Raw genomic sequence first — 13,931 nt, 5'->3', positions numbered from 1 at the left:
AGTCGTCACAGTCACAACACCCCGATGACCCACAATCTTTGTCGTCCCGGTCATAGAAGTAAGTCATTAATTTCTTTAATTTTAATGTGTTAGTTTTACTATTTTTTTTAGCATGCACAGCTCAACATTACCGCTTGCCATTACATATGAGCTTGATGTTTTGTGTTCCTGTAAGAGAAGCGAGCAAGTGGCGGAACAAGAACCATTATATTTAGCGTTGCTAATGTTATCGTAATATTGGTACTGTTAGTGTGCATAGGTCAACATTATCGCTTGCCAGTACATACGAGTTTAATATTTTTGTTTTCTGGCGATCGAAGCGAGCCCTCGTCGGAGCAAGAGCCATTATGTTTAGAAATTTTAACTGAAAATATATGTTTTCCTCTAGTAAATAACATGATTTACCCGGTTTTTACCTTCATTTCAACCGCAACAACAACAAGCAGTTCGGCTACTTGAAGTTAATCAAACTGGTTGTTCTGTTTGTTTGCGATTGAAATGAAGGTCCCATTCATTCGACAAAATTACCCAAATGCGGCCAAATCACCTTATTTGGTACAGGAAAACATATATTTTCTGTTCGAAATTATACCCTGTAGACTTGTAAAACTTTACTGTTTTTTTTCTCAGTAAATTTATAAACAATTTCAATATTTGCTGGTTGGACTAAAGGGGTTTTAAAAAGATATTTGTATTGCAACCATGATTCATCCATTATAGAAAAAAATATACTTCATATGCGTAAAGTCTCTCCAGTTTTATGTTTACATTAGTCTCTATTATAATATAATAGAAAACGTGAATCAATTTCAAGTTAAAGAAAACAAATTTTATTGGACAACTATATTAATCTACTACTACTACTACTACTACTACTACTACTACTACTACTACTACTACTACTACTACTACTACTACTACTACTACTACTATATAATATTGTGGAGAATAAATCTTTGTTAAAGATGAGCTGGACCTTGGTCCTGGAAAGTTTCCTTCAACATACAGCAAAGAATTAATCAGGGTGATAGGAGTGTAATGACATCGTTTTCCCCGTTGTGTTTCCTTCCCCTGGATACCCTTCTGATAATTGTAATTTTATCATTTGTGCCACGCAGTGGCTTTTTATCTCATGATGCTGCGCTCTTTAAGAGCTTTATTTTGATGTATATAATTGTATATTTCCTTGGGCTACCGCGTTATTGTTTGATGATTTGTCTCGTGTAAAAAGCACAACGATTTTGACAGTTGGAACAGTTTCCCATCCGGGGCTACTTATCCGTCCGCACTCTGTAACTTAGTGACCGTTCCAAGTTTAATAAACCGTTAGTGTCTCTCCATTCGTCTTGCTCTCCTCACAGGAGCACTCTCACTCAAGGGCACAACACCCTAACAATGACTTTAGTGATGCAGTTTACAAACCTTCACTCCAGAGAAAGATTCATCAGTCCCGAGACTTAAATCTACACACGTGCCTAAGCAACTAATTGATGATCTCTCTTAGCTTTGTAATTCTAAGGCCATCTTACTCTTAGCGACGCAGTAGGATGCTGGACAGGCATTTACGTTAATATAGTCAAAGGCAATGGGTAGGAGCAGTGATGCGTTAAAGTAAAGTTAAATGGGGATCTTCACCTTCAAAACACTAAGTTAAAGAAGTGTACACATGCTTATACCTACTTGCCTATACCTACAATAATTACTCTCTTCAATATCTCGGGTAAGCCTACAACTATCCTAAACTAAATTTTGGTTTGTTTAATGCATAATCTTTCAAATTAATGGATTAAAGATACCAATATCTGCAATCTATTCTGATTTATTTAACTACAAATTACAGTAAAGATAAAAACCAAAGCAACCTAATAATTGCTATTCAGATGATAAAATTAACAAATGAAAAAAACATTAACCACAATTTACAACATAAATGAACTCTATGAAAATAATAGACCAAATAAACACGTGGGATTAATCTTTAAACGGAGTAAATAAAATAAAAATCTTATGGCAAATAATCTTATCCTAACCTAAGCAGCAGGCTGCTATGAGGTACAAACACATGGTCAAGGATATGAGACAATCACCAACAAATACAACAAATATACATTAAATTCCATGCACACAGCCCGAGAAATGTAATGCCAGAACGTTACTTAAACTTTACTTAGAATAAAATGAGAACTTATCTAAACGATGAATGGCCATTAATTTAACAACTGACAAGTTTTTAGTTCCCTGGCACCTGTGCCGAGAGAATGGCGGTCTTGAAATCTGTCTCACAACTGTATTGTACTTTAGTGGAGGCAATGGCCGCTTCCAACTCGCTCCTAGTCTTAATCTGTCTTCCCAAGGGGATTGCAGCTTTCTCCTCAATGTCTTCGAGAGTGCAACCTCCCGAGTCTTCTATTTCGTCCCTTGCTCCTACTGGATACGTCGAAGTATAAGGGTATAAGCTGGGGGGTGGGTGAGGAAGGGGGGGGGGGGGGGAGGCACGAAGTTGACTCATGGTAGGTAATTGACCCACCAATACACTAGCCCAGGTGGGAGGTTAGTGAGGCCGTTTACAATACAAGGAGCAATCTTGTGACTCTAGGGAACATACATAATCTAACCCTAAATATCTGGCACACAAAATAAAAAAAAATGAAACTATTACGGGGGCCAGTCGGCTATAGCCTTTTTTTAAGGACATGAATATGACATTCATACCACTTAATAAGATGACTAAGGACATCTCCAAACTGCATTGGATTTTTGCCTTTGACCTTCGATTTTGCGACCCAAGGGTGAATTATCCTGAAAATGAGTGTTTTTCAAATTCTATTTTCTCCCCTGATAACTAATGTTAGGACCTGGGATTACTACCCTATATAGACTTGATGTAGACCTCCAATAAAATGAGGATTTTTTTTTCCTAAAAGTAATTTTTTAGTAGATATTAATTTTTTCATTATGGTAAAAAAATAAACTCCAGAAATCGGGGACAATAATTAAGAAATAAAATATGAAAAAAATTGGAAAAATGGGCTTCATTTTCTGTTTGTTTTATAATGTCTAAGTTATATACCAAATTTCAATGCTATATCTTTAAAACTAAGGGAGAAGATAGAATTTGAAGGTCAGTAAGTAGTTTTGAGATACAGGCGTTCAAAGTTTTTTATTTTTTGTATTTTCACAAAAGCAATATTAAAAAATCATGAATATTTTGAATTTTATGATATTTTTTGTGTATTAATAAATGAAAAAAAAGTTGTTTATCTTAATTTAATAAAAAATGAAGATCCTTTTGCTCAATATCTTACTTCTTTTAGCTCTGTGAGGCAAGGCGGCCGTTCCTTTATCCATACCATGCTCTTTCTCTCTCTGCACTACCGATATTACCCTTTTCTGAACTCTTAATAGAGCGAATTTTCTTCTTCCTTATGATAGCAAGATGTTGAAATTGTCTTTTCCTCTTTGAAATGATAAAATTCTTGCTGAAAACGAAAAAAAAAAAAAATAACGTAAAATTAAGTGAATGTCAAAGGGCATTCAAAGTTTTTCTTTGTATTCTTACGAAGACAATATCAATAAATCTTGATTATTATGAATTTTATGTTCCTTTTCGGATATTGATAAACGAAAACAAAGTTATTTATCACAATTTAATCATAAACAAAGATCCTTTTGCTCAATGTATTGCTTCTTTTGGCTCGTGTCAGGCAAGGCCTTCGCTCCTCCATCCACATCACCCTCTCTCTGCACTATCGATATTACCCTCTTCTGAACTCTTAATAGAGCGAATTTTCTTCTTCCTTATGTTAGCAAGATGTTGAAATTGTCTTTTCCTCTTTGAAATGATAAAATTCTTGCCGAAAACGAGGAAAACAAACGTAAGAATGAGTGAATGTCAGAGGTCAAACTCATATATATAGCCTACTCTCTAAGAGGTTTGTGGTAAGACTGAAGGGCGAAGGGTGTAATTTACTGTTTAATACATCGTTTACATTAAAATGTAATAATTATAAAAATTTACGATAACAGAAGGAATACTGCATTTTCTTGTAGGGAACAATGTTTTTGGTTTATTGAGTTACTTTTACTAATTACCCTGTAACTATGAAAGTAAGAAGAATTTTGACAAAATATTTCATATACGCATTCTCCATCGCCATACGAAGCTCAGTGAATTTTTGTTTGTCAGGATTTTGTGTTTTTCTTCCTATACCCCCATATATCGGCAGCCCCTTTAAGGTAATTAGCAAATCTGGCTTACGTGCATGCACAAATAAGCCTCGTAGACTGGCAGACTTGAATTGTAGTAGAGAGAAAATTTGAAGTGCATAAATGCTTAAGGTGTAAAATAATGGATACAAAAAATATTGATCTCGAGACGCTCGTCTAAGGAAGAACAATCATTCAAATTTCCCCTGCCGTGACGTTACGAACAATAACATAACTGCAACAGTTACTTTCGGCATGTTAGGAGTAACAAAAATATGTTGAGCCCAATCTACATAAATATAAACGGAGAAGAAGAAGAGTGAAGAAAACTCTTCATACACTGGTGATAAAGGGAGGAAGAAAGGAGAAGGGTTTGTGTAAATAAATGCAATGTGGGTTATATGTTGGCATATATGAGATGAGTATACTAAATGAATAAAGAATGACTGTGATTCCTCGCATGATGTTAGGATAACAATTGGCCTTAGGTTGAACTGCAATTACCTACAAGATAAGTACAAAGTATAATTACAAGACGAAGTCAAACAAAAGTTAACTTTGACTTAGCGCAAAAAGGCTAACTACAATTGCAAGAGGAGAGTAGAGGGAAGCACAAATTAAAAAAAATCTTCAGCAACCCTTCACAGAGGGGCTCAGGCAAACAAGGTTAATGCGGACTACCTGCAAAGCACTTACAAGATCTTCTGGAATAGGTCTCGTGCATGTTTAGCAGAGTCCCGTGTGGGTGTTCCATGGTAGGGCCCTACTGTGGCTAGAGGAGATATTGCATCGGTTGCTGTGCCAACATTTCTATCGGCCGGTTGGGCTCCAGAAGGAGGGCTAAATGTTTAAGAGGAGGGGTGTTAGTAGGTTCCTCCTCCCTTGGTTCACTTAGTGTTTGGTTATCCTCATCAATCTCCAAAGGTACGAGCATGAATCTCCAATCTCGGGGATGGACGGGTGGAGGCGACTAGTCTTCTGGTGTCATTTTCAATGGATGCTGACGCAGTCATACTTCCACCTCTTCAGGAATGTTTGAAGCATATTGGTTGGTTTCTGATATTCCTTTCAGAGGATGTCCCACTCTCGAAAAGCTGGTTCAGTCAAGTCTGTCAGATGGACTTGGGGGGCCAAGGAGAAGGTTTGAATATAGAGTAGGTGGCTCAGGATCAAAAGCATATCAGTGGGGTCGTCCGCATCCAGTTATGTTTGAGGCTTATTGTTTACCATGCTTTCGACTTCTCGAACTATGGTTACAAATTCATCATGTGACGGGTGGCAATGATAAGTGGCCTTACTCAAGTTGAGTTTGGTAAATCCGATCAATCGCTCGTGAAACCCTCTTTGCTCTGGGGCTCATCGAGTGATGAACTTCTAAGTGAGGTTGTGGGCTCATTTGAACCTGTTGATAATAGGGTGTTGCATAAGCTCTGCCAAGAGTATCTGACCAGCTTGAAAGGTCGAGGCATTGTCAGACATAATGCACTGGGGCATCCAGAATCGGTCAGCAAATATTCTTATCGCTTAGACTAGTTCCATAACTGTCAGGGATGTAGGGGTTTCTAGAGCTATCACTCACGTGGCAGCGCAGGTGAAAAGCAGTACATAGGCCATGTCTACATGTGAGTGGTGCACCTTGAAGCCGATGGTGTAATCAAGTCCAGTTACCCCAAGAAGGACCTCCATATTGAGGGAGATTGGAGTGAACATGAGTTAACGGGGAAGTAGGGTACGACTAGCCTTGTACTTTTCTGCAGTGTATGCACCGTTGAAGAAACTTCTTCACTTGTCACATTCTGGGAACCCAAAATTCCTTGAGCAAGTGAACAAGTAGAATGAAGGTGTTACAGTATAGGAGCACTTCATGCCAGTGCTCAACAATGAGTCTCCAGAGAGCACAGTGGGACAATTGAGTCCATGTAGTCAAACTCCTGGGATGCATCACTGAGGCAGGGATTCCGTTGTCCGATAAAGGCGTGTTCATCGGACGTCATCAATGTGGGTTAACCTGGCAATTGTCGTACTGTGTGGAGGTACCTGCATCCCTGTGAGACACGAATGATGGCAGTAAGTGATATTCGTAGAAACTTGTGGACCAAGTGGGGCAATTCATGCTCAGCTCACTCACTCGTCAGGTGCAGCAGGGCTGCATAGTTCCTAACTGCCTTGTCAAGGGAAGTGAAATGAGAAAATCTTTGAGTTTGTGGTGGCAGAAGTCTGATGGGACAGGCTTTTATCTCCATTCAGTTGGAGAACTGCTTTGATCCGGATAAGCTGAGGTGTCTGTTAACCAGGATGGTCTATGAAGCCAATAGTTGGACTTAAGGATGGCGGGTACTCCCAGAGACACCAGGTCGGTGGGATTTCATGACGTGGGGACATGCCTGAGAAACAACTGACAGTTCAACACGTGCTCTGTTGGCTATGTATCCACTGTAGGGCTCTGGAGGCATCAGACAACACTGTTGTAGAGACATGGGTTTCAGGACGTAACTTGATCAGCTACTGGGCCAGCCAGCGTCCGAACAGGAGTGCAGTTAACTCAAGCTTGGGAATGAACTGACTTTTGTCCAATTTCAGCCTTGGCTGTGAGGAATTAACATTTACCCTAAGCTGCGATCACGTAAGCCACCATTTCAAAGGCTTGATTGGAGGTGTCTGCAAAAACAGGTAAAGAGGTCTGGTGACCCTGATATGCATTTCAATGCACCTTGATGTTCTCGAGACCCTAGTTACTTTTTAAGAATGGCACCGAGCTCGTGGATCAAGTCTGAGCTTAGGTGGGAATCCCAATCTGATCCATCATCTAAAGTTTCTGAATGAAGAGCTTGCCTAGGACAGTGACTGGTGAGATCAGGCAATAGGGTCGTAGATGGACGAGAACAGAGAGACAACCTTCTTTTGGTGTTAATGTGAGAGTAGTCCTCTGACATCAGCTCTGGGGGTAATTTTATAGCTAATGTGTCATCCGTGCTACTCCAGTCGAGACCGAGGTAATCTTGGGGACCCAAGTCTCCAGAGACAGGGGCATTGATGGTCCATTTGGCCAGGGGCATGTAGGCTTCCAGCATGATTGCTTTTATGAAAGGTCTTTCACTAAGGATGTCTATGGGCAAGTCAAAGCAACATTAGAAGTTGTCAACGTAGTAGATTGTTTTAAGATGTGAAGCAAGACTACTTGTTTGAGCATCCATATGGCGTTGGATCGTTTGGTTGAGTAAATACGGGCTCGAGGTGGCACCAAATAGGACTGCTTTAAAGTGGTATGCGACAACCTCCGTTAGACGGAGTCATTGAAGAAAAGAAACTGATAGTAATCATGGTGTTTCTGGGTGATTTCTATCCGTAGGAAAGCCTCAGAGATGTCTGCCATAAGACCAAATGGCTTCTCACTAAATATGAGGATCATGAACTGGATTTTTGAATCAAAGTTTAGTCCTGTGTGAAGGACTCATTCAGAAACCTTGAATTTAGTCCTGATTTAACAGAGGCTTTGAACACTATGTGCATAGGTAGGGAGGAGGAAGTTTTGATGACAGGATGATGTGGCAGGTAGTGCATTTGTCCATCCCTTTGAGGCTCCAGCTTAACTGGCTCTATGAAGCTCTCTTTTATGTAATTGACCAGGATGACCTGGTACTTGGTGAATAGCTGAGTCCTTAGATTTTTTAAGGGTCATCACCTGGCAAAAGTTCTACCAAAATTTATCTCCGGTTAGCTATTGCCCTTAAAGGGCAGTTTCACCATGCAACTCCGGTTTGAGTACCGTGTAGTGCGGTTAAATGGATCAACGGCCTGCACCTCAAGATGGCTAAAGGGTTCATTAATTTTACCCGCAGCATTGAGTTTCAAAAGATTCTCAATATGGGGCTCCACTCTCACGGGGTCTTCTACACTGATGTGGTTCAGTATGAGTGACAGGTTATTGACTTCCTGGGGCCCTGTCCCTTCTCGTGACTAATCTGGCAGCGCTCACAAAACCATTTATCCAGCTCCAATGATGATCTCTGTGCCAGTCGTATTATCATCAAGCTGTCTGTCTGCAAAACATAGGCCACTATCCAGGCGTCCTTACATACTTGCCCACATTTGATTTGATGTTGGCCACAATCTAATACTTGCTGTGAGCAATTTTCAAATTGAACTGCACCAAATAAGAATGTTGAGCTCGTTCATCCAGGTTGAACGAGTTTCGTCGGAACAGGATTTTTCTGACAGGAGTAAGGTTCAATGACTTGACTACATTAGGATGCATAAACGTGTGTTGGGCACCGCAATCCAGGAAAACTTGAGTGAAGTTTTTAAATTTTCCATTAACAAGATTGTCATTGAAGGTGGGTAGAACGGCAAGGTTTATTTCGTTCGCCTGGATGGTTGGTTCAGTCCCACTTCAGGCTATATGTTGTGGCAAAGAGACACTTTGTGGTCAGGTCTGCAATTTGGACAAGAAACATAGGCAGGACGCTCACGGGTAACATATTGCATTGAGAAATATTTAGTGCAACAGCTTAGTTGATTCAGTCACACCAATTGAATATTTGATTCAGGGATTGGGGGCATTTAGTGGAAGTGTCCATCGTGGTCACAGAAAAGACACTTGTGCGAAACCGTGTTATCTGGTGGGGGGCGGGGGGGAGCTCTGGTAGGCTTCAGTGCTTGCTTTTGAGTGGTTTTTGTTGGAACGTGGATTGGCATGGATGGTGTCTAAGGGTCAAGAGCACCGATGGTTGTTCTAGGGAAGTGTTTGGCAAATTTCATTATGGATTTAGTGTTTCCTTCAGTGCTAGAAGGTGTAACGGGAAACCGGAGTTTGTTTGGTTCCGTCAAGAGTTTAGCTAGCTCCTTTGTGCATGCATGCTCGTATAGTCTGTCCTTTAATCTTTGCAAGGTTATGGATGTACTGCTGTAACGATGATAAAGTTTTTTTTGAGAGCGAGGTTTAGCTTACTCAAGATGGCATGCTCCTACAGATCTTCTGACAAGGGGCTATAGTCACTTGGACAAACTTTTCCTCAGTGTTGTTCTACTCCATCAGAAACCGTCTGAGGTCAATCGGGGTCTCATACCGAAGTGTTCTAATGCAGCAAATGATGGTAAAGATCAGGGGACTTGTACTCCTGGAGGAGGTTAGCAATGGTTCTCAAGTACAGTCCCTCTGTCCAGATCCTGTTTCCAGCAGGACGGCGGGCAGGACCTTTAAGGCAGAGTAAAAGAAACTTATATATATCCGCCGGGAAGTACTTTGGAGACTTGTGGATGGTTTGATACAAGAGGTTCCACCAACCTTTCCAATAGTCCGTATGACCTTCAAAGATAGGGGTTCAGGCTCAAAGACAACGGACACATAAACAATCTGCGGGTTCGCTCCAAGTGTTTGATTCTGAGCACAGTTGTCAGTTGTCTTATGGAACATCATGCTAATGAAGGCCTTTTCAATTTGTTTATCACAGGTAGCACAGATAGCTCTTCTGCCATTTGACATACGTGACATATACAGCAAAATTGGCTCATGTCCTTATACTTGCCAGGGTAGAAATAGTGTTTCATTATCTTCTCCATCATCTTCCATATCCCCGTATGTTCCGTCTTGTGCGCTATTGCGATCACCTGTCTTCTCAACGGTGTGGGAATTAATATTTGCCGATATATCCCCCATTCAGCATTCACAGGGATATCGGCAGGTCTGTGCTTCCTCATAAGCAACCTATCATTAAGATAATAACGGGTCAGAGACTGCTGTGCCTTTGTCTCGTCCACCACACTGTTAACGTTGCATCCTTCCGTTGCAATCTTATCAGCCTTTTCCTACTCACTTGTCATACTTCTAACGTTGAGTTTTCTATTGCTTCTGAATCTATTTCTTCTTTGGCTACTTGTCTGCTCGTCTGTCGCTCCTTTTTGCTCGGGCTTACTCTTGATTTCTCTTCTTGATTATCATCAAAGGAATCCTCTTCTTCAGAAAACAAATCCTTCAAGTTCCTTTTGTCCAGGTTAATTTTTTCTTTACCCTCTTGTCCACTTGTCTATCATTCCTCTTCGCTCGCAATTACTCGGGACTTCTCCTCTAGCGTACTATCAAAGGAATCCTCTTCTTTGGAAAACAAATGTTCTAAGTTCATCGCTCCTTCGATTTCTTCTTCTTTGGTAACCACTTCCTTCTTCATACCCCTAGTCATAACACCACTAGGAAACAGAGACAGGTAGTACTTCTCGAGTCCAGTCATAGAACTGTAGTTCAAAAGTTTCTCTGTTACAATGGGAAAAGGCATGAACGGCGCTCCACCAGCCTCATTACTCAGCATGACGTCTACTCCTTCGACAGCCATTGAATCCTTTACCCCAAAGCCAAAATTACCTGTCACCAACTCGCATGACAGTTTTAAATGGCAAATAGGGGTGACCTCCCCACCTCCGATCCCCTTAAAATTAATTGAGTCCCTTGTGAGAGACTGTTCCACCAACGGGTGTGCTCCTCGTACCACCATACTGTGGTTACAGTCTGTATCGCGCAATATCATGACCGGCGTTTGCTCACTCCCGTCTATTGCTGCTAACATACCTTCATAGATATATAGTGTAAAGGCATCCATGCTGTTTGGGTTCATCCTGTTCGTCGTGTATATGGTGGCTGGTTCATTTTTCTCTCTGTCCTTTCCCAATTGTTTCTTAATTTTTGCAGTCTGTGAAGTCCAATTATCCTTAATCACTTGGGCGACTGCTTTTGGTTGGTTTGACCAACATTCCTTACTGATTTGGCCTCTCTTGCCACACTTAAAACAGACACTATCAACCTTCTGCACGTCTTTCATGATACTTGAAGGAGGACGATTTGACGTTTGTTGCTGTGGTAGTATCGCATTCTGCTTAAGGACAGTATTAGTGCTACTTCCGTTGTAACTGTTGAACTTGTTCCCGTAGTTATTACCGAACTGGTTTCCAAGGTTCATCGAATACTTTACACTTGGTCGGAATGACGGTTGAAACTTCGTGCACGAGGAGGGTTTACAACTGATGATATTATAATCTTCACTCAGCGAGGCAGCTTTATCAAGTTTCTTCACCTCTTTCTCTCAAGTACATTTGCATGTGTTCATGAATTCCTCGTAGATACTGCTCTAGTATTATCAATTCCTCTAAATCAGCCTTCTCCTTTACGTTAGCAGCCTTTGTCCATCTCTTAAAACATTGTTGTACCTTATAAGTGTAATCCAGGGAAGTTTTTTTCTCGTACTCTCTCAAACTTTGGAACTTTCATTATAATATTCACGGGTCATCTGATACACTTGCAGCGCGCTCCTCTTTACTTCTTGATACTCCATTCTCTGGTCTTAAGGTAAGGATAAGTAAGCACTGCGGCCCTTCCCAAAGAGCACACTCTGCAATAACACAGACCATTTATCTTCTGTCCATTTCATCGTTCCTGTGACCGTTTCAAAATTATCAAAGACCAAATCTGGAGATTTCTGTGAACCTTAGAATTAACCTCGGGGCTTCCGACACATTAAACCCTGGTTCGTGCCTAGTAGGAGTCGTCTTTGTCTGTGCTCTAACTCCCGTGCATACCTCGCTTCTTCCATCTCTTTTTCTTCTCACCTTGCTTCTTTTTCTTTCGCACATTGCCTTTCTTCTCTCTCCTCTTCTTCTTGTCTTCTCTCTTTTTCTTCTTGTCTTCTCTCATTTTCTTCCTGTCTTACGATTTCCTTTGCTTCCATTAATCTGGCATAGACACTTGATTTGGGCCTTATTCATCTCACTTGTAGAATAGCCACCACATGTCATTAAGATAGAGAGACACTGAGCTTTAGTTACATTAGCTTCTGACAATTCCTGAACACTTGGGGTATTCAAAAACTCGTGAATATTAAACTGTGCCATCTTGCAATTTAACACTAATTAATGCCTTTCTAAAGATAAGAATAATATACTAACAATACTGAAAATCCTATCAACCCAGTAATATTCAAAATCTTTAATTGAAATACGGGCCTGTTATCACCAATATTTAAAACAGACTCGCTCAATCCCGTCTCTAGGCACCAAAATATATTATATGACATGACTTCTGAAGTCTGGACATTAAAAGATATACTATACTATGGCTCGTGACTGGGAACCAAACATAATATTATGTATACTGCGACTGGCAAGTTAATCAACATCTCGAATTCTAAACTCCCTTGTTTGCTTTTACATTAAAACTGTCACACTTTAAAGTATTAGTACACGAATTCTGTGACCGTTAGATAACTCCCCCCCAGCAATATATAAAACACCGAATATCCAAAGGTCTCTCAAGTACACTCAAACTAAACTGAGTAATTACTCTTGAGTATTATTAAAATGCATTTAAAGTTACTGTGGTTATTAACAGGAATCGAGCGAAATCTGGTTCCAAATAATGATGATTGGAATAGTTCACTCTTTACAAAAATAAATATATTCTATATAAATTACAACACTTTGAAAGAATTTACTTAATAAAATAATTAACGGGGAAAAAATTAAATCTGACCAAACTTAGATTGACAAAAAAAATGTTACGATCAGAAAATTATATAAGAACTTGACTTGAGCTATTATATCTGTAAAAAATTTAGTCTAAGAAAAGAAATAATACAATAAAAAGTTATATAAAAGCTTGAAATAAATCTGAATAATACAGTGTTTAAGTTTGACACTTAATGAATAATCCTGTTACAAAATCTATCCTTCCTATAGGGCCGTTTACAAAAAATGTTATACAATGACAACACTCACTCGAATACAATGAATTCATTCACCTCATAGCCTTGTGTATCTTTTCGATACATGATTTTCTTTTGGGCACAGAATCACTTAGGAGAGGACACACTATAACATATTGAACACTTTCGACACTAGATTGCGAGAGTGAGAGAGGGAGAGGGGAAAGAGGCTATCTTCATGCTGCAGTTCTATCTCAATTTCTATCTCAATCTAGCTTTAACCCAACCTTGGGTCACCTTTATATGAAATCTAACGGTTTCCAGAAGGTTCCAAAGGATTTGGGAAGCGTGGCCTTTGCCTAAAGACATCGGAGTTTCCAACTAGATAAAAATGTTAAGAGGCGAATTAGGGGGGGGGGGGGGGTTTCATGCAACTCTCAGATGCACACCAACGCACCCGTGAGATGACTCTCCCAGCTAGCTCCACCCATCTTTTGTCCCCAAAATAAAAAAAAGGATAACATCCTCTTGCCGGGCCTTCGCAACATTTCTAAAGCACATGGTAGAGAATCTTTCAAAACACATGTTCTGAATATTCTCTCTCAAACATGATGTAATACATCATAAAATATAAAAGAGCATTACCTAAGCCCTTTTTCATATCTCGCACGAATCCTACACCACTTTCAAATAGACTACGTAAGACTTCGTACCAAGCATATGTGAAATAAAAGATTACTTCTTAAAATTAACATAGAATTACATATTTTACCTTGAATAGAGAATATAATGAGATTCACGACGAAAGTCTTACGTAATTTACATAAATTACATGTATCTACATGAGAGGGGCTCATTTTACCGGCTGGAGATCATCTCTTCAATTTACAATAACAATATATGAAATATAAATGAAATTATTAGTGAACTACGGTATCTACTCAACACTAGACCAGCTTCATATTAATATATATATATACATATATATATATATATATATATATATAAATATATATATATATATATATATATATATATATA

This window comes from Palaemon carinicauda, chromosome 18, assembly GCF_036898095.1.
Source record: "Palaemon carinicauda isolate YSFRI2023 chromosome 18, ASM3689809v2, whole genome shotgun sequence".
NCBI lineage: Eukaryota > Metazoa > Arthropoda > Malacostraca > Decapoda > Palaemonidae > Palaemon > Palaemon carinicauda.
Note: the sequence above shows the minus strand (reverse complement) of the source record.